At 39.0% G+C, this 26,222-nt stretch overlaps 1 long non-coding RNA gene and 1 pseudogene across 1 annotated transcript in view; both read left to right on the forward strand.

The window, feature by feature from the left end:
* Positions 1–14,248, forward strand: part of LOC134810411 (uncharacterized) — a 63,511-nt gene extending 49,263 nt beyond the window's left edge. The window contains exon 3 of the long non-coding RNA XR_010158352.1: positions 14,169–14,248. This is a non-coding gene — a long non-coding RNA (uncharacterized LOC134810411). The remainder of the gene's footprint in view (positions 1–14,168) is intronic.
* LOC100613963 (rRNA methyltransferase 3, mitochondrial-like) lies at positions 12,872–13,525 on the forward strand (annotated as a pseudogene).
* Positions 14,249–26,222: the final 11,974 nt, after the last annotated feature.

Raw genomic sequence — 26,222 nt, forward strand, 5'->3', positions numbered from 1 at the left:
CTCTCCAGAGAGTTCCAATAGCTAATATAATCCAAGGATGTGGTCAAATTGGAAACTAAGGGAGTACATGTAGGTGTTTTGCTTAGGAATCTGTATCAAAGCATAACTCAAATCACCTGGATTGGGGCGGATTTTGCCCTGGGGATGTTTGCAGGTGCTTCTCACCTCTGAGAGTCACCCACACTGACAGTTCACTTGGGTGAACAAGGGAACTAATGCTTATTGAATGCCTCCTCTGTGCCAGGCACATTATGTGCGTTACCTTTAAACCTCGTGGAGTAAGTATTGCTGGCCCCATTTACACAAGGAAATAAAATTCAGATGGATAATTTGCCCAGGAGTTATTTGCCAATAACAGGCAAATCAATTTGAGTCTAGACTTTTTTTACTTGGAACTTACTCTTTTTTCTGTAAGCTCTCACAAGTTGAATCTCAGTTCTAGGAGTTAGTACACCTTTTGAATTCCTATAAAAACCTATCTCCTTTTCCAGAGCATGTTTTGCTTTTTTTTTTTTTTTTTTTGAGACGGAGCTCGTTCTGTCGCCCACGCTGGAGTGCAGTGGCCTGATCTCGGCTCACTGCAAGCTCCGCCTCCGGGGTTCACGCCATTCTCCTGCCTCAGCCTCCCGAGTAGCTGGGACAACAGGCGCCCGCCACCACGCCCGGCTAATTTTTTTTTTTTTTTTTTTTTTTTTGTATTTTTAGTAGAGACGGGGTTTCACCGTGTTAGCCAGGATGGTCTCGATCTCCTGACCTTGTATCTGCCCACCTCGGCCTCCCAAAGTGCTGGGATTACAGGCGTGAGCCACTGCGCCCGGCCCCATTTTTTGCTTTTTACAGTCTATTTCTCATAAAGAACTCTTTAAATAAACTATCATTTATCTAGTGATGATGAGTTTTTCCAGTTTACCTACTTTCTCCCCTCTCATGTAAGAGACAAGAGTGAGTCCAGTAGTTTTATCTGATTTCTCTTAATTTGTGAAAGTCTAACCGTAGTTCTATTCTGATCTTAACAAACTTTACCTCTCCTCTTTGTAAATTGCTAATCTGACACATTTATTTTTCTCATTGATTGACATGACATTATACATTTGGAAAATCCAAAATGGCAAATAATCTAAAACTTGTCAAATTATACAGTAAAGCAATTCAAATTTTAGTGTTTGACACTGGATATTCACCTAAATATAGTTACTGAGTATGTTGTTTTAGATAAATCACAGGGATGCCGTGGCTGAATCTTGATTTTACATGTCAGCTCTCTAAGTTATTAATAACTTCAAATTATTGTTTCTTAATTTAAATTTTCTTCATAAGAATCATGCAAAACATCTTTCATGATTTGCTGTTACTTGTTTGAACTGGCTCAAAAAACAATTGTTAAATTTTTGGAATTTTGCTAAATGATTTCTAATAACAGCCATTATTAAAAAATAAAGTATATAAACTTACAATTAAATAGATGATATATAGGGGCACATGTCATCAGGACCTCTTGAGGCTGTGTCACAGAAAAAAATATAAATAAATAAATAAAATAGGTGATATATAAAACGAAGGTAGTGAATATTCAAAAATCTTTACTTATTATTTTACCCTTTTTTACTGTTATGTATGTTTTTGAGGTTATGTATGTCTTGTATGGTGAAAATAATATAGATTGGGGTATTAGTACACATCTCTGTGTTCAGTGATGTCCTGTCAGTAGCTTAAAACCAGCTGTAGTGGGAGAATTTACACAACAGAAATAGCCAAGTGAAAAATTAAGGCTTGAATTATTGCTTTCCTGATTTTGTAGAGTTAAGACCAAGAGAAAACGTTAATAATGAATAATAGGCCAAACATCGTGGCTCACACCTGTAATCCCAGCACTTTGGGAGGCTGAGGCAGGAGGATTGCTTGAGGCCAGGAGTTTGAGACCAGCCTGGGCAACATAGTGAGATCCTGTTTCTACAAAAATAAAATAAAAAATAGCCTGGCATGGTGGCACATGCCTGAAATCCCACCTACTCGAGAGGCTGAGGCAGGAGGATCACCTGAGCCCAGGAGTTCAAGGTTGCAGTGAGCCATGATCATGCCACTGCACCCCAGCCCAGGCGACAAAGTGAAACCCTGTCTCAAAACAAGAAAACACACACATAAAGGTGTCATGACTAGCTGTACATGATGTATAGCACAAAGAACTATCCTTCAAGTATTAGGCACAGCCTTTTTTTATTGTAGTTTGTTTTATCGTGATTTGCTGATACTGCGGTTTTTACAAGTTGAATGTTTGTGGCAACCCTGCATCAAGCAAGTCTGTCAGCACCGTTTTTCCAACAACATGTGCTCACTGGTAATTCTCACAATATTTCAAACTTTTTCATTATTATTATATCTGTTATGACGGTCTGTGATCAGTGATTTTTGATGTCAATCTTGTAATTTTGGAGGGGCAATGTGTACCACATCCATATAAGACTGCAAATTTAATCAATAATGTTGTGTTCTGACCGTTCCACTGACTGGTCTTTCTCAGTCTCTCTTCCTCTCTTCGGAACACTTTATCCCCTGACACACAAGAATATTGAAATTAGACCAACTAATAACACTATAATGGCCCCTAAATATTCAAGTGAAAGGAAGAGTCACACATCTCTCACTTTCAATCAAAAGCTAGAAATGATTAAGCTTAGTGAGGAATGCATTTCAAAAGCTGAGATAGGCTGAAAGCTAGGCCTCTTGCACCAACAGTTGGCCCAGCTGTGGATACAAAGAAAAGGTCTTGAAGGAAATTGAAAGTGCTACTGCAGTGAACACCTAAAAGATATGAAAGTGGAACTGCCGTGTTACTAATATGGAGAAAGTTTGAGTGGTCTGGATAGATCGACCCAGCCACAACATTCTCTTAAGCCAAAGCCTAATGCATAGTAAGGCCCTAACTCTCTTCAGTTCTATCAAGGCTGAGAGAAGTAAAGAAACTGCAGAAGAAAGCCTTGAAGCTAGCAGAGGTTGGTTCAGGAGGTTTAAAGAAAGAAGCTATCTCTATAACATGAAAGTACAAGGTGAAGCAACAAGGGCTGATGTAGAAGCTGCAGCAAGTTATCCAGAAGATCTAGCCAAGATCATTGATGAAAGTGGCTATATTAAACAATATATTTTCAAAGTAGATAAAACGGCTTTCTATTGGAAGAAGATGTCATCCAGGATATTTACAGCTAGAGAAGAGAAGACAATGCCTGGCTTCAGAGCTTCAAAGGACAGGCTGACTCTCTTATTAGAGGCTAATGCAACTGGTGAGTTTAAGTTGAAGCCAATGCTCATTTGTCGTTCTGAAAATCCCAAAGCCCTTAAGAATTATGCTAAATCTACTCTGCCTGTGCTCTAGAAATGGAACAACAAATCCTGGGTAACAGCACATCTGTTTACAAAATAGCTTACTGAATATTTTAAGCCCACAGTGGAGACCTACTGCTCAGAAAAAGGGATTCCTTTGAAAATATTACTGCTTATTAACAATGGACCTGATCACCCAAGAGCTCTGATGGAGATGTACAGGAAAGTAATGTTGTTTTCATGCCTGTTAACCCAACATCTGTTCTGCAGCCCATGAATCAAGGAGTAGTTTCAACTTTCAAGTCTTAGTATTTAAGAAATGCACTTCATAAGGCTGTAGCTGCCATAGATTAGTGATTTCTCTGATGGATCTGAGCAAAGTAAATTGAAAATTTTTGGAAGGGTTTCACTCTGCTAGGTGTCATTAAGAATATTTGTGATTCATAGCAGGAGGCCAAAATATCAATATTTATGTAGGAGTTTGGAAGAACTTGATTCCAAACCTCATAAATGACTTACAGAGGTTCAAGACTCCAGTGGAGGAAGTTATTTTCAATGTGGAAGACATAGCAAGACAATTAGAATTAGAGTCTGGAGATGTGACTGAATTGCTGTAATCTCATCATCAAACTTGAGTAGATGAGGAATGGCTTCTTATGGATGAGTGAAGAAATGGTTTCTTGAGATCGAATGTACTCCTAGTGAAGATGCTGTGAACATTGTTGAAATCACAACAAAGGATTTAGAATATTACATAATATTATTATTAATATAATAATATATTATTCGCTGATAAAGCACCAGCCGAGTTGGAGAGGATTCCAATTTTGAAAGATGTTCTACTGTGGGCCGAATATTATCAAAATACATTGCATGCTGCACAGAAATCTTTCATGAAAAGAAGAGTCAATCAGTGCAGCAAACTTCATTGTTATCTTATTTTCAGAAATTGCTACAGCTACCCCAACCTTCAGCAACCTGCTAGCCTGATCAGTCAGCAGCCATCAACCTTGAGGCAAGACCCTCCACCAGCAAAAAGATTACCACTGGCTGAAAGCTCAGATGATTGTTAGCAGTTTTTAGCAGCAAAATACTTTTAAATTAAATTATGTATATTTTGTTAGATATAATGTACATTTTGTTAGATAAAATGTATATTTTGTTAGATATAATGCTATTGCACACGTAATAGATTACAGTTTTACATAAACATAACTTCTATATGTACTAGGAAGCCAAAAAATTTGTGTGACTTGCTTTATTGAGATATTTGCTCCATTGCTGTGGTCTGGAATTGAACCCACAATATCTCTAAGGTATGTCTGTATTCAAAAACTTAATTATCCAATTTAGTAAAGAATTTGCTCACATGAAGTAGTTCATTGACAAATGAGTGAAGTTCTGACATTTTACTTGCTAATGAAAAAGAAAATATCAGCCAACACTCATGTTTATGGAACACTTTTTATTAATTGCAACCATAATTTAGGGAGGATACAGGAATTCAGCAAAAGTCAGCAAAAGCATTAGAAGAGATTTAATTGGCTATATGAAAATCATAAACCTCATGAATATATCATTTTTAATAATTGTGTGCCATTTATTCTTTATGTTAGTAAAGTATATTTCAAACATATATACGTGTATGTATTTTCTTTCCTAGAGAGCAAATGTATCAGCGCAGCACTGACACCGTTTTACCCCCTTCACATTGCCTTAGTTTATCCATTAATTGCCAGCTCGTTTCCTTCTTTGACATTCTCACATTTGTTTGGCTGAAACTTGAAATAGTTGTCAGATAGAAGTTGAGAAATGTAATTTCTCACCATTATCTCTGTGGTCTTAGATACTTGATACTGGAAGCTGTGGATATTGGTGATAGTGTTTCAGGTATTACATTCTCTTTCTTCTAGTTACAAAATTTGCCTCTCTTGCCTTCCTGCCACAGAGGAAACTATGAGACTCAGACTTGATTAATTTGAGCAACAGTGATTAGTGGATTATCAAGTGTCCTAATCAGAGAGAGAATTTGTCTCTGGGTTTGATACATAGATGCTCAGGGGAACTTCTTCCTAGGGTGGCTAAGCCGGATCTTCTGGCAGGTTAAGTTCTCCACCATGTGAGGAAGGTATCTCTACAGCAGGAGAAAATGAGATTACTGTGCCAAGAGAGATAATTCCCACAGTAGTGAACAGCAGATAGAGTACATCCTGGTAATGCTGAGTCTCCAGACCCAGTTCCTGTGGGCATTATTTCCTACAGCCATTGAGTTATTGTACGATTTTCCCAGCTATATGGGCAATATATTGATATTTGCCTTAAGATAATATGAGTTGGCTTTCTCTTATTTGCAACATTGGTGTCCTGACTCATACAAATCCCGGTATATTTAGTGAGCAGGCTTCAGTGAGTCTGCAAACTTTCTGAAATTCTATGCAAGATTTGTGTGTTTCTGTTTAGGTGCATTTTTACCCCCTGGGAATAGGGTTCATGGCTTTCCTCAGATTTGAAAAAAGAACCATACACCCACAAAAGCTGACTAAAGTTAATGTGAATCAAAATAAGCTAAATACATAGCTTTCTATGTCAGAATTTGTTCAGCATGTATCACACAAATCAAGTGGTGGTTACATTCACCTGAGCATGAATTTGAGTCTTTCTTTGATGTTTTTGACCTAGATTTCAAAGCTTCCTAAGAGTTGTAAGTCCCAAAGGCACTTAATTTTCATTTCATTTCTTCCTTGTTACTTTCTTTACATAGTAACCTTTTTGTATATGTGTGATATTGTTAGCATATTTCTCAGGAGAGACTAAAATGGGAGGCACTTGTTATTCACTTGATTTATGAAATTCCAAGAAGGATGAACAGTGAATAAGAAGTAACTGTATTTTATCAAAACTTCAAAAAATGACTTTTATCTGTCTTTAGAAATAACTTTCAAGGAAATGACATCAGGCAGTAAACTCAAATTTGGTGACTATTTCTCAGATGTTTTAAGATTACTCTCAGGGCCGGGTGCGGTGGCTCACGCTTGTAATCCCAGCACTTTGGGAGGCCGAGGCGGGCGGATCACGAGGTCAGGAGATCGAGACCATCCTGGCTAACACGGTGAAACCCCGTCTCTACTAAAAATACAAAAAAATTAGCCGGGCGTGATGGCGGGCGCCTGTAGTCCCAGCTACTCGGGAGGCTGAGGCAGGAGAATGGCGTGAACCCGGGAGGCGGAGCTTGCAGTGAGCCGAGATTGCGCCACTGCACTCCCGCCTGGGCCACAGAGCGAGACTCCGTCTCAAAAAAAAAAAAAAAAAAAAAAAAAAAAAAAGATTACTCTCAGATGTTTTAAGATGTTTTAAGACTTCTAGGTTAAGAGGAATGAAATTAAGTTATAGAGTGGGAAGAACCTTTAGTGGGGGCAAATTAAAACTAGACTTATTGTGAATGAGAAAACAGTAAAATATAAGAAACCTATCTTTTTCTCTTGTGATGTTAGCTATCAAGTGGAAAATAATTGCATTTGGTAAAAGGCAAAATAAAGTGTTCCCAATACTATACATTTAATACCTTTACTTCAGAAACAGCTAAAGCAATTTCAGAGGATGATTTTTGTCTAAAAAAGTAATTTATTGCTTGGATAAGCATGACACAGAAGGCTGTACAGGTTCTGCTTGCCTAACTGAAGCAATATTTTGTCAGCCTCTGTAAGAGTTTTGATTGATTGTATCTATGGCCCTAAAAATAAATTATTTAAATCTTCTTTAAAATGTAATGCACACAATAAAGTAATATAGTGAGTTATTTGAAAATAAATCTTAATTAAAAATTAAAATGCAGTATATTTTACTTTATAAAAAATAAAAACACTTTCTCACTAGAGCCAATAGACAACATTATAAATATCCTGTCAAAGTTGAAGTAAATAAACAATGTTTAAGGCTTACGGAAGAATACAAATAGACTAAAATATCAGATTAATAGATAAGTCTAGTAATGAGAGTTTAAGAGCTAAAGCTATGAAATTAACTGGACTTATTTTTTCTTTTCTTTTTTTTTTATTTTTTTGAGACGGAATTTCGCTCTTGTTGCCCAGGCTGGAGTGCAATGGCACGATCTCAGCTCACCGCAACCTCTGCCTCCTGGATTCAAGCAATCCTCCTGCCTCAGCCTTCCAAGTAGCTGGGACCACAGGCATGCGCCACCACACAAAGCTAATTTTGTATTTTTAGTAGAGACGGGGTTTCACCATGTTGGTCAGGCTGGTCTCGAACTCCTTACCTCAGGTGATCCACCCGCCTTGGCCTCTCCAAGTGCTGGGATTACAGGTGTGAGCCACTGTGCCTGGCCAACTGGACCATTTTAAGAAGAATTTTACTACATTTAAATTTGTGCACTTAGTTGAAATTTAGCGTTACTTCTCTAAATCATACAAACCATTAAGTTACTAGTTGAGAATGATTAATTAATACACAGAAAGAAATTCTATCCTTAGTTCTAAGGCTGCAGTAGTTTATACCTATTTAATGGGTAGTTTAGCTAGTCTAACCTTTAAGGCTAGCTCACATTCTTGGAATCTATATATTCACAAATACCTCTCATGCTATTGGCAATAATATTAAGTCAAACATATGCAAAGATAAGTTGATATATAAGCATGACACAGAAAGCTATTAAGTCCTTGTTCACTGAACTGAAACAATATTTTGCCATCCTTTACATGAGTGTGTGCATGTGTGTGTATGTGTGTGTGGGTGTGTCTAAAAGAAAGGTTTGGGTACAAGATTAATGAATTGGCCCCTGAATGTTTCTGATGACAGAACTCAGATTTTCATGATAATTCATTACAACAGAACTGCAAACAAACATGGCTTTAGGTGTTGTGTTCAGCACCAAGAAGAAAAAGTTAGATGCAAAGAAATCTGGCTTGAGACAAGAAATATGTGACTTATAATTCTTTATTATCTACTTATTGAAATTCTTTATTACTTCCATAAGATACCTTACCCTGATGTCGAAAGTAGTAACTGATCTCAAACTAAACCATGCTGTAAAACAGTTTGGCACCTATTTAAGTTGTTATTTTATTTGACATGCAGATGGAGTTTTAAAACACAAAATAAATAACCAACAGATCCATGTGGCAACTCCTCACACAAAAGACTTTATGGATACTAAGGTGTATATAAAACACCACACTCTCACCCGTGGATAATACTAATACTGAGTTAGAAGATTTTCACCCTTATACTGCCAGAAAGAAAATTGCAAACAGATGATATACACAGTTCATTGATATGCTTAATACACTTACTCCATGAAGTGTAGAAAAACTGCCAAAAAAGAAATTATGAACAGCATTCCAAACGCTTAGGAAGTTAATGTTATATTTTAGAAAAGTAATGACCGAAAACCATTTTCTACTTCATACATGCTACTTAGATATCTGCACAAGCTTTCCCCTCACATATAAAAAGCTGAAAATAAATGGAAAACACCAATAAAGCTGGCCACTAATATTGCCACTTCCAGAAGAAGGACAATAATGTGACATCTTTCATAGCTGACAGGATTTCTGCCAGAGGCTTGGTAGATTGTCCTCTACTGAGTTACTTCTTCTACCTATTTCTCAATTACAAGCTTATGTTCCTGCAAAATACTAGCCTAGCCAAATAAACAACCATTGTTTCTGAAAACAGCATCTGCCCTGTGTCCCTTCTTCTATTCTATCTTAATAAATCAGGGTCAGTACATGACAGAAACAATCTGAAATCTTCTCTACTAGTCTCTTCGGAAATACAGCATCCAAATTCAATCCTAAGCATCCACTTTTGTGCTTTCTCCCCTCATACCTTATAATGACCCCTCTACCTTTTCTGATTCACAGGTAACTCTTAAACTAAAGGTACATCAGACCCAACAGGCAGAAAAAGAGCCTGCAAGGCAAGAGAATGAGACCCAAATGCTGCACCAGTTCAAGCTGAAGTACAAAGGAGGCCAAAAGTTTACCCTACTGTGTTCGATTTTTAAAATTCTATAGCCCATTTTAGGTTAAAGATCCTATCTCCTCTTTTTTCAAAATGTCTAACCCCATCCCAAACATGAGAACCATTTTTTCTACCCTCTTCCAAATGTGAAACCTGCTGAGCAATTAAAAAGAACAGAAGTCAATAGGCACTGAGGAAAAACATGGGTCTCAGTTGGTTTGTGGTAGGGACAAAACATTTAAAGTATTAGTATAAGCCCTTTAACAAAAGTAAGAGAATTCTTTTACTTTCAGAATTTTTATTTGCATAACTTCATTTAATAGACAACTGACTGAACTTTGATTATAAAATAATTATGAAAACCCCAAAATGAATGTGACTGCTCGCCATAATTGATGCAGCTACAGTTTGAAAATAACACATGAGGCAAGGAGAGGACGCAGCAGAAAATTTAGAATAATAATATTTTAGGCAGTAACTGTTGATGAATGCCAATTTTGAATTATTTTGAAAACCAGAGATTAATAAATAGTTTTATAGGACACAGTTTTATAAAACTTAAAAATAAAATTTTTGGTGAACTCTCTAGAGAATAACTTTTGGCAAATACACTAGTGATGAAACACTTTCTATTCTGTAATAATTATATTGCATGCAGTCATTACTTTGTAGGTCTTTCCTCTACTACACTGAGCTTAATAAAGAGCTTATCTTTGTATCTGCAGGTCCTATACAAAATGTAACTCAAATGTTTGCACACTTACTTAATTTACTTATTTATACCTTATATTGTTATGGAATACATTCTTGAGAGTTTACATTAGAATCAGTTCTGAAGCTTTTTATAAAACAAATGCTCAGGCCCCACTCTGCACATAGGGCTAGATATGTTTTAAAAGCTGTACAAATTGATATACATGCTATGAAATGATGGATATATAGAGACATGATGGAAACATTCCTGCCAAAGTCAGGAACAAGGTAAGGATAGCTATCAGCTCCACTACTACTAAACTTAGACCAAAGCTACTAGCTGGTGAAATCATACAAGGGAAAATAAGCAGCACTGTAAGAATTTGAAAAGAAAGAACCCAGTGCAGTAGTGTGTACCTGGCAACTGAAGTCCTAGCTACTTGGGAGGCTGAGGTGGGAGGAGGGCTTGAGTCCTGGAGTTTGAGGCCAGCCTGGAAAAAGCAGGGAGATCCCATTTCTTAAAAAAAATAAAAAATTAATAAATAAATAAAGTAGAAAACAAAGAGTAAAACTGTATGTAAAGACATATGATATGTTGGTGTCCTGAGAACACAGAAGATAATGCTAAGACTAACACAAGTAAGAAAAAACATTTAATAAGGTAGCAGATATTAAAAATATATAATTAAAGAAACAAATGTTTAAAATAAGGACAGAAAGAAATATTTAGAAATAAATCAACAAAAACTATGCAAAACCTATGTAAGAAAAACCTTAAAATATTCAAATGCAGAAAGTAGGCCTGAAATAATGGAAAGACATCCCTTCTCTTTGGGAAAGAAAATTCAATATTATAAAGATGTAAATTCCCTTCAAGTTAATATATAAATTAAATGTGATCCCAGTAAAGATACTCTGAAGTTGTTGTTATTTGATGAAGATAGATTAATGCTAACATTCATGTGGAAAAATAAACATGCAAGAATATGAAGGGAAACTCCAAATAAAGAAAAGCTAGTCTAGGCGCAGTGGCTCACGACTATAATCCTAGCAGTTTGGGAGGCCAAGGTGGGCAGATTGCCTGAGCTCAGGAGTTTGAGACCAGCCTGGGCAACACGGTGAAACCCCATCTCTACTAAAATACAAAAAATTAGCCCGCCATGGTGGCATGTGCCTATAGTCCCAGCTACTCGGGAGGCTGAGGCAAGAGAATTGCTTGAACCCAGGAGTTGGAGGTTGCAGTGAGCCAAGATCATGCCACTGTGCTCCAGCCTGGGTGACAGAATGAGACTCCATCTCCAAAAAAAGAAGAAGAAGAAGAAAAAAAAAAAAAGCTGGCCAGGCGCAGTGGCTCACACCTGTAATCCCAGCACTCTGGAAGGCTGAGGTGGGCAGATCACCTGAGGTCAGGAGTTCGAGACCAGCCTGGCCAACATGGCAAAACCCCGTCTCTACTAAAAAATATAAAAATTAGCTGGGCATGGTGGCACACTCCTGTAATCCCAGCTACTCAGGAGGCTGAGGCTGGAGAATCTCTTGAACCCAGGAGGTGGAGGTTGCAGTGAGCCGAGATTGCGCCATTGCACTCCAGCCTGGGTGACAGAGCAAGATTCGGTCTCAAAAAAAGAAAAAAAAGCTAATGAGTGGGAAGTAGACTTACATGACATAAAACATACTTTAAAGCCTCTATAATTAAAAAAGTAGAGTGTAGATGCAGGAATAGAGAGACCAATAAAACAGAATACCAGGTCCAGAAATAGATCCAAGCACATAAGAAATTTAGTAAATGATAGATGTGGAAGTTTGTATCACTGGGGGGAAATGATAGTCTTTAACAAAAATTGTATTCAAATATTAGAATTTTGGAGCCAGGTGCAGTGGCTCATGCCCCAGCACTTCGGGAGGCTGAGACAGGAGGATCACTTGAGGCCATGAGTTCAAGACCAGCCTGGGCAAAATAGTGAGACCTCGTCTATACAAAACATTAAAATAATTAGCCGGACCTGGTGGCATGTGCCTGTGGTCCCAGCTACGGGGGAGGATGAGGTGAGAGGATCACTTGGGCCTTTGGCAGTTGAGACTACAGTGAATGGTGATCCCGCCACTGTACTCTATCCAGCCAGAGCATCAGAGCAACACTCTGACTCAGACAAAAAAAAAAAATTTGAAAAAAGACAAAATTAGATCCACACTTTATCTATTCAAAAGACAATTCTCCAAACACATCAGGTATCCAAATGTAAACTATTAAATCATATAATTACTAGAAGAGAACATGAATGAGTTCATTTAAGACATGAATGTCAGTGCCGCTACACACATGATCCCATACCAGACACTGTATACAGGTGATCTCAATGAAAAGTTGCTGAAAACTCAGTGAGGAAGATACATTGTCATCATACCCACTCTGTCGATGGAGAAACCTGATGCAGATAAGCTATGAGATAGAAGGCCACATATTTCCCTGGGTGGTCTCTCTCAGCCTGATCATGTAAATTAACACCTTATATTCATAGGGATATTCAGAGTCTAAAGAAGATTTTAAGAAACAAGGTATCATACCCATTACAGGCAGCCTTGCAGCCTTCTTCAAATTCCTCATGCCACAGAACCTGCAGTGTAATGACACTAGTTAAGTCCAGGCCTTTTCGGGAAAAGCAAGGGAAGATACTGCTGAAAGGCTCATTGCAGACGATCTCAAGGCTGGAACTGTGCTGAAAGTTTTCTTCTCTAGCCATCTATAATACATAAAGAAGCTGCTCATCGATAAGCTGAAGGGTGTCAGCCTCATTAAGATGAAATTCGAGGACATCAAGGATTGGTCCAACCTAGTAATGCCACGAGAATAATGGGGATTTTTGCCAAACCTGACCATGTTAACATGACATATCCAAAGACTCAGCTTTAGCACTCACTGCCTTTATTATTGATTTGTGACAGTCTCTGCGACCCTGGGAACCTGGGGACAATTCTGAGATCTCCAGCTGGGGAAGGCTGCAGCAAAGTGTTACTCACTTTGAAAGGCTGTGTGGATGCCTGGGAGCCCAAAGTGCTACAGGCGGGTATGGGTGCACATTTCCAAGTGCCCATTATCAATAATCTGAAAACGAATGACACCCAGGTCTGTGTGGCTGACAACTGAAGCCTTTATGCTCAGGCTCAGATGTCTAATAAAGCCAGTGACTACGGCTGGGTGTAGGATTGGCGATTCCTGAAGTTTCACAAGTACGAAGAAAAGCAAGGTCTAGAAACTGGAGCCAGTAAAGGTTTGCTGCCTGTTATTGAGGTTCAGAGTTATGACTTGGACTGGACAGAGGCACCAGCAGCTGTAGTGGTTGGTGGCGAGACCTACGGCATGATCCTGGAATCTCTGTAGTTGGCCGAGAGCCCTGCGGGCAAGAGGCTGCTGATCCCTGTTGCACCTGGAGTGGACAGCCTCAACTCGGCCATGGCTGCACGCATCCTGCTTTTTGAAGGGAAAAGACAACTGCGGATGAGGGCGGAACACTTGAGCAGGGACAGGAGTTACCACTGAGAGGGGACAGAAAAGAGAGTTCTGCTGAGGACATCTCCAGCTCCCCCTATCCTGGCACATCGTTAGGAGGCTGGCAGCGTCGGAAACTGTGGCCTCTCAGTTGGTGACTGTGGCCTCCATGTTCAGGAGGCAACAGGTAAGCATGATACCATCATATGGTTATAGGAAAAATCAGAATTTCCATAAATTTCTGCTATTCCTCAGAAATAACAGGTCAAAATCCTTCCTGAGAACCCCCATCTCCTCACTGATTTTGAGGTTATATCTTATTTTTTTCCTTGGTGACAATACAAATAGGGGATCCACATGGCTCTGTATGTGTGTTTTTAAAAATTGTCCACGGAGAAGCATTTCGTGCCCAGAAAGCTCCTGAAAGCAACATCTTGGGCAGGGAGGAATTTGCTCCACCAGCTGGTGGGTGTTTTGCAATCATCAAGCACTGGTCATAGGTCACGGCCAAGTCACTCACATGTGATCATTGGTCAATGGTAAATAAAATAAAGTGTAGAACCAGCAGATTACATTGAAAAGTTTTATTTGTGTGATCAAAAAAATAAATAAAATAAAACAGGAATGTAGGGAAATTCTTTCTAACTATGACTCAAAATCTAGAAGCATTAAGAGAAAATATTTTCCTTTGCAGCTCTTATTGCCAAAGGGATTTTTATCCAGTGGAAGGCTGACTTCACCAGAGCAAGAAAAATCAGCCAGAGGCATCTGGGATGAATCTTGCAGCTACAGGACCAGCACCCAGACCATCTGTGAGATTTGGGCAAAACTGTGCTCATCAAGTGCAGCCTACCTCTACCCTCCCAGTGTTGCCCACTTCATTCAACTGGGATTTTCTTCCCTATTAGTACTCCACCACAATTAGAGCCTCTAGTCTGTTTCTCCAATACCCAGAGGCCCTGCATAGAATTTACTACCATTTTCCTACCAAAGGCCACATCCTATTCCGGAATTTCCCATACTATTAGTCGTTAACTAAGGACCTGCTTTAAAATAATAACCCAGAACCAGAATGCCATCAAATTGACTTCCTCTGGTACTTACACTTCCTTGTACATATTTATACCCTGATATGACATGGACCCCTTGCATTACCTGTCATCTCTAATAATTACTGCACAATTGGTTCTTCTCAAATAATGACTCCTGTTAGGACCAAGACCAGGACTTCTTTCAACTTTGCATTTTGGACTACTAGCTTGGTTTCCTCAGTTTTTTACCTGCAGTGAAGTCACTCTTCTCAGTGATGCTTTTCCCACACAATCCTGCCTTTCCTTTCCTGTGTCCAGTCCCTATCGCTAGAATTAGCTAGCTTTCTTTAATCACCAAATTGCCCTTTATTATGCTGTGGCAGACATTATAGCGCTCACTTATATCAGTTCTTTCTTTCTGGAAAAGTGTTGCATAAAACTTCCCTGTCCACCTTTTAGTTAGGTGATATTGTCTTAGGTCAAGTTTCCCAGATCCAATCTGTAAGACAAGAATGTATATGCAAGTGATATATTAAGGAAATATTCTCAAGGAAGACTGTAAGGAAGTGATAGAAGCAAGACAGAGAATGAAATAAAGCCAAGCAAGGCAAAAGTCCCACACATGGTAGGCTTTAGGAAGATCCTACAAGAGAATTTTGGAGGGCAAACAATTTCTCAGAGTTATCCCAACCTGAAGCAAGGGAGCTGAGCTAATATTCCTGTACAAAACAGTCTCTAATCAACAGCCACAGACAGGCACGGTGGCTCACGCCTATAATCCCAGCACTTTGGGAGGCTGAGGCAGTCAAATCGCTTGAGCCCGAAAGTTTGAGACCAGCTTGGGCAACATAGTGAGAGTCCATCTCTATAAAAAGTTAGCCAAGCATAATGGTTGTCACCTGTAGTCCCAGCTCCTTGGGAGGCTGAAATGGGAGGCTGAAATCACTTGAGCCTGGGAAGTTGAAGCTGCAGTGAGCTGTGAACACACCACTGCACTCAGCCTGGGCGACACAGTAAGACCTTGTCTCAAAAAAAAAAAAAAAAATCAACAGCCACTTGAAAGTATGCACCAGGCATTTCTGGCTCTTGATGCAAAGGGGCTCCAGTAATCCAAATGGAAGCTATTGAAGAAGAGTCACAGGTGCTGGCCATTGAACACATGCCAATCAGGGATTTAAGTCAATGACAGACATTGTCTGTTCCAGGTCTCAAGTGAGTAGTTCTCTGGCCAATGATTTTTGAATGGAAATTATTGTCACAGTGAATTTCATTTTCAGTGTGCACTCCTCCAGCAATTTTTTCTCCTTCCTTGTGTCAATCTAGAAGTCTATCTGCTTTAGAAAATGCAGCACCATAAGGTGGTAGAGTCTGGTCAGATTGCATCTTTGAGTTATGGAGGCAGAGCCTTCTTCTGACCTATGTTAGACATTTCTATTAAGTGAGGAATAAACTTAGTATGTGTTTGTTATTGTAGCGCATCCTCTCCTATCCTGACTAATACATATCCCATATATGCATTTTTCATTCAAAAATATTTGCTGAGCAAATATCATGTGCTAGATATTATGCTAGAGAATATAAAGACAAAAAAGAAATGTTCCTTTTCCTCAGAAAGCCCCTTATCATAATAGAGTCTAGTTAGTGCCATGATAGAGATATGCGGTGGGACCCAGAATGCTTTGTGAACAATGAGTAGGAGACTCTAAAAGAGACAGCAAGGCCAGGCAAGTCTCCTTAGAGATTCCACATGAGTCACATTATAAAGCATGAGTTAAAATTAGCTAGAAAAATAAAGGGGCTGGGAAAGGAAGGTCAACAGAAGCAGCCAGAACATGAGATGCAAAGTTCTGATTTGTGAAGGACAGGATACACTGATGACTCACCAATACATAACAATATACAAAGTAGTATTTTGATATTTTATTTGTTGTAGCTTGGCCTGTCAGATTGAACCACAGACTAGTTAATTGACAGGAAGTAATTTCAAATGATGAGCTAGTTCATGACCTAAAGCAAATTATTATTTTACTTATCTGTGTCCTGTTTACCTATTCTGAAAGATGAAAGTATTGACCTGCTTCATAGAGATGTTGTTTAATTACTATTCAAAGTTGCTTTGAAAATATCAAGCCCTTCTCAAACATAAAGTACTAGTACAATTTCCTTGGGAGCTGTGCTAACAGAAGAAAATGTAGGTTTCAATCTTTAGACTGGAATAAATCTAAAGAAGAAAATAATTATTGATTCCTTTCCACTAGTATTAGAGCAATACTGATACGTCTTTAATGATCTCAGGCTAAAAAGAAAATGGTAAAGGTATGATTATTCCATGACAAGAATAGGAAAATTTTTTAAGTTACCACCCCTGGGCCGGACGTGGGCTCACGCCTGCTATGCTAGCACTTTGGGAGGTCAAGGTGGGCAGATCGCTTAAGCTCGGGAGTTCGAGACCAACCTGGACAAGCAAAACCCCATTTCAACAAAAAATAAAAAAAATTAGCTGAGTGTGGTGGCACATGCCTTTAGTTCAGGTTACTTGGGGGACTGAGGTGGGAGGATCACTTGAGCCCAGGAGGTCGAGGCTGCAGTGAGCCGAGATCCTGCCACTGCACTCCAGCCCGGGTGACAAAGTGAGACCCTGTCTCAAGAAAGAGAAAAAAGTTACCATCACTGGAAGGGGCTTCCAGGGAACAAGTACTCAGATGACCCATTTTACCCTTTTAAATTTAAATACAGATGATCATGATAACTAACATCTAATGAGCAAAATAATATGTTCTAGAATGGTTCTATGTGTTTTTCCATGTATAATCTTTGGAAATTATCTAGGCAACTTTATCCCTAGATAGTAAAAAACCTAGATAGGTTTATTATTATCTCTGTCTTGCAGACAAGGAAATGCAGGCACAGAGAGTTTAGCAATGTGCCCAGGGCCACTCATTATATTCCAGGGTACTCATGATATTCCTGAGTACTTGTGTGGCTCTGAGAAACTCTGTTTCTCTGTGTCTTTTTAAAACATCCACAATTTTCCTTTAGGGCTCACGGGAAGAACAGTACCTTTAAGGTATTTCTATACTCGTGGTAAAATTTCTGCTTATATGACCAGATTAATAAAAGCCGTTATCTTAGAAGGCAAACTACATAGAAAAGTTCATCTGAATTCAGCTTTTCCCTGACCACTTTTATTGACAGTACTCAGTTGACCCGTCTGTTTCCCAATTTAGCTTCCCTAAAGATTGTGGGAAATTTCTGATTTTTCTCAAGAACAATTGTGGATATGTCTTTTTTGTGCACCACTATTTCTGAAACTTCTGCCCACATTTAATGCCACTTCCTTATTAGGAATTATAATTATTAATGCCACTGTCTTACTATTGTCTCTAATTTGTCTGTAGAATTGAGACAAAACTAGAAAGCCTGCCATAGTTTCATTTTACTTACCAGACCAGTCCCTGGCTTTCTTCTTTGCCCATGCTTGTATATGACATTTAGCAATAATACACACTAAAATAATCCCCCATATTTTCTGTTTTTTAAACACCAATAATATGCACCTTCCTGTAGGGTATTTTTAGTGTTCTCAAATGTATTGAAGTATGGAAATCATCTGTGATCTACATACTGAACAAACAATATTATTATGGCTTAATGTTTCCCTTCATAGACTTTTTTCTGAGGCCCCCATTCAGACTACAGCATTAAAGAAAAGCTAATGTCAATCAAAATTCAAGTGAATTATAACTAGCAGTGTGTGAGCAGTATAATCGATTAGATCAATCTGAAAAGATACAATTATGAAAGCAGAATTGTGTCTGCTTCTCTAGTGGGCATGTCTAATTATTCTTATTTGCATGGAATATTAGTCAGACATTTAATAATTAAATATAGATTCACTTATAGAAGAGCAATGCAAACAATAGCTAATATTTATTGACCACTTACTATGTGCCCAGCACCGTGCTAAGCATTCAGTTTGCATGATTATCATCTAATACCTCCCAAACTCTATAACCTATATCATATATATATATACATATATAAATAGTCCATATGCTAGTTGATACGCTGATAGATGGCAGAACGTATTCCCATTATATAGACTGAACAGATGTTTCATTGATATGGTTTTATGAGGGCTATGAAAATTTATCTAGTCGCCCTACGTTAACATGCAGTTTTCGCACTTATCACCTATTTCATGTAGAAAATATCTTTTGTTCTCTAAGGGTTAGATCATTTATTCCAGCGAGTTCTATCAGGAAAATTAGCCTGACATTTAGCAGTCTTTAGCAAGAGTCAAAATTTACCAGAATGAACCGTAAGGAGAGATTAGAGGAGGAAAGGATTGTACCTGGGGCTTAGGATCTTTATCAGTTCAAACAACAGCCAACAAAAAGACAGTATTAGGTTGGAAGAGGCATAATTGGGAAAACAAAAGAAGGAAAAAGAAAAAAAGAGTCACAACTTTGGATTAGAATCATAATATTGGCTAAAGGCAGATATAATTTCCATTTCACACGAAGGGAAATTAAGAGATCAATAACCACACAAAGTTACACAGGTGGTAAAGCCTGGAATCAAATTCCAGGAGCCTGGTTCCAAATCCTTTCTACCATTTAAAAAAAATTATTATTATATTAGAGTGCTGCCTGGATCCGTTGTGTTTTTTCATTGCAAAAGTCGAAGGTGAGATGACTTCCTAAACCCTTCTTTAATCAGCCTAAATCTATGTTTTCTCATGTCTTTTGAGGTTCATGGCTAGCATTGGGTAAAAGCAGTTAGGAAGAAAAGCTAAAGCAGTATAGCCTAGTAACGAAATCTATGGACTCTGGATTCTAAACTTTTTGAGTTTAAAATTCCAGCTTTATCACTTACTCACTTTTCTTTTGGACAAGTTACTTGAACTCCTGCATAGCTTTCCTTATCTGTAAAATGAGCACAATAAGAATACTACTCTCATGGAGCTTTTTTAAAGGAAAAGGTAATACAAACTGCAAAGCATGCAGAAGAATCCTTTTCACACGGGGAATGCTCAAGTCACGTTGCAAGATATTTCAACATAAATGGTAAGACACTGTTAGGACTGGGCATGGAGATGAAAATCACGAAGGCAATGAGGATAGAAATCCTCTAAAATAGACAAAAATGGCTTCATGAAAGTGACAGAAGAAACAGAGGAGATGCAGAGGTATGTGTTGGCAAGCTGACTGAGCAAATAAGGTGTAAGTGTTAAATAATGAGGAGGAAAAGAAGGCAGTTTAACGTGTAGAAATTTCTAGGGAATAGGGAGGAAGCTTGCTTTGCCTACATTTTGGCTGTTTATAGAAGCAGTGGAAGGCAAGAGCTTCACAGAGGAAACTGTAAGAGATGCAAAGACATGGGAAGAGTTTAGAAGAGATGGAAGGAAGCTATAGAAACAGACAGGATTAAACACAGTTTTTCCCTCAGAGGACTGGGCCATGGGAGTTACAAAGACATAATGGAAAGGAATGCTGAAACAGAATTTTATGGGAGGAAATGAGGATAATAAACTTGCCCTGGGAAAGTGGGTGGGGAGGATAAGAATGAGGAAGTATTAGAGGAGAAAGAAGTAGGAAATTATATTTGGCAGAAAAGAGTCAACAACCTATTTTCCATGCTCTGACAGGCTTAAACATAAACCAGGTACGTCGCCAGGGTTAAGAATTCGAGTAGTCGGCCAGGTGTGGTGGCTCACTACTGTAATCTCAGCACTTTGGGAGGCCGAGGCGGGAGGATCACTTGAAGTCAGGAGTTTGAGATCAGCCTGGCCCGCACGGTGAAACCCCACCTCTACAGAAAATACAAAAATTAGCCAGGCATGGTGGTGGGCACCTGTAATTCTAGCTACTTAGGAGGGTGAGGCAGGAGAATCGCTTGAACCCAGCAGACAAATGTTGCAGTGAGCCAAGATTGAGCCACTGCACTCCAGCCTGGGTGACAAGAGCGAAACGCTGTCTCAAAACTCACTAACTAAATAAAATAAATTAGTCAGGTGGCAGACAAAGTAGAATTTTTCAGAGGACGTATTAGCATTGGCTCTCTTCCAAATCTTCATCTCATAGACCCATCTGCTTGACCCAGAAAAGCTCAACACCGCCATGACATACACACACAGACTTAAGGCTTGATCCGTGATGTGCATGAGTAGTTAGATGTAGAAATCCTTTTTCTACTTGTGACTGGGTGAAAATTTGGGGTAGGAATGGCTGTTCTCAATGTTTGAAACTGTCTGGGTTCTTTTATAGCTACTCCATTAATTTTAGGGATTCTGACAAGAGTATGGTTTTAGAGTAACCTAGTTAAGGAGGTGAGATATTAGCTTTCTAGACCTCACACAAATTAACTCTTTTATTTTATTAATTTTTTTAATTTTTTTTTTTTTTGGAGATGGAGTTTTGCCCTTGTTGCCTAGGCTGGAGTGCAGTGGCGCAATCTCGGCTCACTTCAACCTCCACCTCCCGGGTTCAAGTGATTCTCCTGCCTCAGCCTCCCGAGTAGCTGGGATTACAGGCATGCACCACCACACCTGGCTAATTTTGTATTTTTAGTAGAAACATGGTTTCTCCATGTTGGTCAGGTTGGTCTTGAACTCCCGACCTCAGGTGATCCGCACGTCTCGGCCTCCCAAAGTGCTGGGATTACAGGCGTGAGCCACCGCGCCCAGCAATTTACTGTTTTATTTAAATTTGAGTAGCTCACACAGTGAACTGTTTTGACAGTGATCCTACTGAGTGGTAGAAGCCTCTGACCCACAGCGTATATGTAAGTGAAGCAGGAAGACAAATAGGTTATGAATGAAAGAGCTGGGCTGAATATAATATAATATAATATAATATAATATAATATAATATAATATAATATATACTTTTTTTTTTTTTTGAGACAGAGTCTTGCTCTGTCACCCAGGCTGGAGTGCAGTGTCATGATCTTGGCTCACTGAAACTTCTGCCTCCCAGGTTCAAGTAATTCTCCTGCCTCAGCCTTCCAAATAGGCTGGGACTACAGTCACACACCACCATGCCCTGCTAATTTTTGTATTTGTAGTAGAGACGGGGTTTCACCATGTTGGCCAAGCTGGTCTCAAACTCCTGACCACAAGTGATCTATCCGCCTCGGCCTCCCAAAGTGCTGGGATTACAGGCATAAGCCACAATGCCCAGGCTGAATATATTTTTGTTCAAGGAATTTAGAACATAAGACATTCTAAATAATTTGACCTTTTGTCTGTGAATAATTTGCATATGTTAATATATTAAATATACTTTCCCAAAGACTATTTTAAAAAATATAGCCAATAGATAATAACATATATAACATTTTTACTTCTAGTAATCTTGTACTGTACTCATTCAATAAAAACCTTTTTTTTTTTTTTTTTTTTGCAGAACTTCCAAATTTATAGAGACATGGACTCTACAGATAAAGGATGAAATGGACTCTGTAGTGAAGGTCTTTGGTGTACATGTTAAATATGTGAGATTTAAAAATCTTGGACTGATAGGGTCATTTTTATATTAGATATTGAACTGAATTTAAATCTCAACTCTAGGTGGCAGTTTACACCGTCACTTACTTTAGTTCTTTTAACAAGCAGTAGATTCATTCACAGTTTTTCCATGAATGCATAATTTTGTGTAAAAATTAGTCCCTGGCTCTCGGTATCTGTTAAAAATAGATTTGATTTTAGGAATAAAATCATGGCTTGAGATGCAGGTTTTCCATGTATCTTGTCATTCTTGGTTTCATTAAGCCGACAGAATAAAGCAAAAGAAAATAGATAAAAATGAAGGTTTTAACCGAATTTTTTGGAGAAATATAATATTTTAAAATCATAGCAATAGTTCTACATCAAAGTTGTGCTTCTATCGTGCAGAATAGATCTTAGTATGAATAATTTTTCCATGAATACCCTGATTTTCAGAACTATCAAGGATATTTGAGATTCTGGGTTTTCTGAGATTGTTTAAGCGTATTGATTTAATTGAAGGAAAAACTGTCCTACAGAAAAGGAAAATGACTCATAGCTGTGTTTCTTTGCATCTTATTGATGAAAATAGCCAAAGCTGGAGTTTAATTGGGTTGTCAAGGACCAAAATACTCAGGCTGCCCAATTAAAAGCAATATATCGGCAGGGCGTGGTGGCTCACGCCTGTAATCGCAGCACTTTGGGAGGTCAAGACAGGTGGATCACCTGAGGTCAAGAGTTCGAGACCAGCCTGACCAACAGGGAGAAACCTCATCTCTACCAAAAATACAAAATTAGCCGGGTGTGGTGGCACATGCCTGTAATCCCAGCTACTCGGGAGGCTGAGGCAGGAGAATCTCTTGAACCTGGCAGGCAGAGGTTCTGGTGAGCCAAGATCATGCCATTGCATTCCAGCATGGGCAACAAAAGCAGAACTCCATCTCAAAAAAAAAAAAAAAAAAAAAAAAAAAAAAGCATTTATCAGGCCAGGCGTGGTGGCTCATGCCTGTAATCCCAGCACTTTGGGAGGCCTAGGTGGGCGGATCACTGGAGGTCAGGAGTTCAAGACCAGCCTGGCCAACATGGTGAAACCTGTCTCTACTAAAAATATAAAAAGTAGCCAGGCGCAGTGGCGGGTGTCTCAAAAACAAACAAATAAACAAACAAACAAAAACTCCCCCCCCCCCACATACCCCAACAGTCCTGCATGAGGCATTTTTTCCTCATTTATATTTGCAAGAGCCCCAATGATAGGATACACAGAACAACTCCTGGGCACTTATCACATAAAAAACTTGCTACACTTCACAGTTCTTTCATTGTTTCAGTTCTAGCAGGAGAAAAATGCATAAAGGATTTAAATTTTGTCCTAAAATTAGATTTTCTTTAAATTGGGGGTAATAACTGTGTTGTGAGCATGAAATAAGATTATGTTTGCATACAGTGACTGGCACCTGGCATTCTGCATATTAGTTATTCTTATTCTTACTATTCTTATTTTTATTAATAAGAAATGTTAACTACAATCCCAAAGAGACTGGCCAATGTGGCAAACTCATGAGCAGCTTTTATTTAGGGAGTTGCATGCCTTCGGCTCCCCTGGGCCTATCCCTGTCTCCATACTCGCCTATGTGTAAAAGGAACATAGGAAAAAGCCATATGGCATGGGCGTAGGGGGTGAGGATATTAGTCACTGGAGTGTGAAAATTAACAATTTCCAAAATGTGTCTAATTGTTTATAAAAATGAATACAAAATTATATTTGGCAAAACTTGGAATCATTTCTGCATTTCTCCTTGATATATATGTGTGTGTTATGTGTATGTATATATATATGTGCATATATAATATAAATGCATATATATTTATAATATGTGTGGATGGAGAGAGAGGTATACATTTTAATGTCATCACCATCTGCACTCTCAATTTATTGAATGATATTCTTCAGGATTTACGTAGAAGTCAAAGGTACCAACCCTATTAATAGAATGTAATCTCTCATTTCACTCAAGTTCCATTTATAAATTATTCACATAAATATGTCTAAATAAAAACATCTTTGGCCAGGCGTGGTGGCTCACGCCTGTAATCCCAGCACTTTGGGAGGCCGAGACGGGTGGATCACCTGAGGTTGGGAGTTCAAGACCAGCCTGACCAACACAGAGAAACCCCATCTCTACTAAAAATACAAAAGTAGCCAGGCGTGGTGGCACCTGCCTGTAATCCCAGCTACTTGGGAAGCTGAGGCAGGAGAACTGCTTGAACCCGGGAGGCGGAGGTTGCGGTCAGCCGAGATCGCGCCATTGCCCTCCAGCCTGGGCAACAAGAGCGAAACTCCGTCTAAAAAGAAAAAAAAAATTCTCTATCTTACAACAGAATTGATCCCTTATGGCATAGTTCCCTAACAGGCGTGCCACATAGGAATAAGTAATAGCTATATTAACGTGTTCATCCTTGAAGGCCTCAGGGCTCCTAGGTGGGGCCGTAGCAGTTGTGCATGGGGCCAGTTGCCCTCAACAGTTAAAAGCCTCATCTATTTAACACAATGTGCTATAAAAAAATTCTTCTATGCATAGCCTCATGTGAAAAAAGTTGGAGAGAACTATTCTAGCATTGCCAGGTATTCTCATTATCAAGGTCTGAATATGTTCCCCCATTGCCTGTCGAGCAAAGGCCAAACTTCTTATGGTGCTATTCAAGTCCCTACAGCACCTGGTTCCAGGCTGCCCTTGCAGGTCTATTTGTCATCAATATCCTTCCACATCCCACATAGGGATGCCGTGTTTCCACCTCATTTCCAAATGCCCAAATCCTACATGTTTCAAATGCAACTGTCTCTACACAGTCCTGATTCCTCCAACCGGAATGAATCCCCTCCTTTTCTAGAGCATTTGTCACTCTGTATGGCTATTCTCATGTTCTACAATAATTTAAATCTTGGTGTTAACTAGGATTAAGCTCAGCTACATGTAACTGAAAATTATCCAAAATAATAATAGCTTAAACATATATATTCTTTTCTCTTTCACATATTGAAGTCCTGAAGGAGGCAGCTGAAAGCTGTTTCACTGCTTCATGGTGTCATCAACTTAGGTTCTTCTGTCCTGTTGCCCTGCCGTCCTTGGCACATGGCTTCAACCTCAGGGTTTAAAATGGTTGCTCAAGCTGGGGCCATTGTATCCACAATCTAATCAGCATGAAAGAGGAAGAGAGGAAGAAGAGCATCACCTCTGCACTTTAAGGGCCCATTCTGAAAGTTGTATATACCACTTCCACGTATATTACACTAGCCAGGATTGAATCACATGTCCATATCTAGCAACCAAAGCAGCTGAAAAATGCAGCCTTTATTCCATGTGGCCATATGCTGAGTTTAACAATATAGGGGTTATATTAATAGGGCATAAAGACAGGATGATATAGGTACAACTATTAATCTCTGTTCCATTTACCTATGAGAAGTATAAACTTTTTGATCTATGTTTGATTAACTTTGTAATATAAATCAATACATTTGATCTATAGTTGATCTAACTTTATAGTCTTAGAATCAGGAACAGTGTCATATATATTAATATTGAATGAACAACTACATGGATAAGAGTAAGGTATGGGGATACTAGTCCTCTGCACTTTTATTGACTCTGTCAATTCAAGTGACATTGAATATTGAGCTTGAATACATCTGGCATTGATTTTATTTTCTCTTTATTTTTTATTTGATTTTATTTTTGAGACAGGGTCTCGTTCTGTTGCCCAGGCTGAACTGCATTGTCACAATCATGGCTTACTGCAGTCCCAGCATCCTGGGCTCAAGCAATCCTCTCGCCTCAGCTTCTCGAGTAGCTGGAACAGGCACGTGCCACAACGCTTCGATAATTTTTTTTTTTTTTTTTTTTGTAGAGACAGGGTCTCATTATTTTACCCAGGCTGGTCTGGATCTCCTGAGCTTGAACAATCCTCCTGACTCAGCCTCCCAAAGTGCTGGGATTGTAGGTGTGAGCCACTGCACCTGGCTTTGATTTTATCTTATTATGCTCACATGCCTATCAGACATTGAGAACCAAAGTGATATTTAAATATAGGGAAGTAAGGCCGGGCATGGTGGCTCATGCCTGTAATCCCAACACTTTGGGAAGCCTAGGTGAGCAGATCACCTGAGGTCAGGAGTTCAAGACCAGCCTCACCAACATAGCGAAACCCTGTCTCTACTAGAAATACAAAA

Source organism: Pan troglodytes, chromosome 6 (assembly GCF_028858775.2).
Source record: "Pan troglodytes isolate AG18354 chromosome 6, NHGRI_mPanTro3-v2.0_pri, whole genome shotgun sequence".
NCBI lineage: Eukaryota > Metazoa > Chordata > Mammalia > Primates > Hominidae > Pan > Pan troglodytes.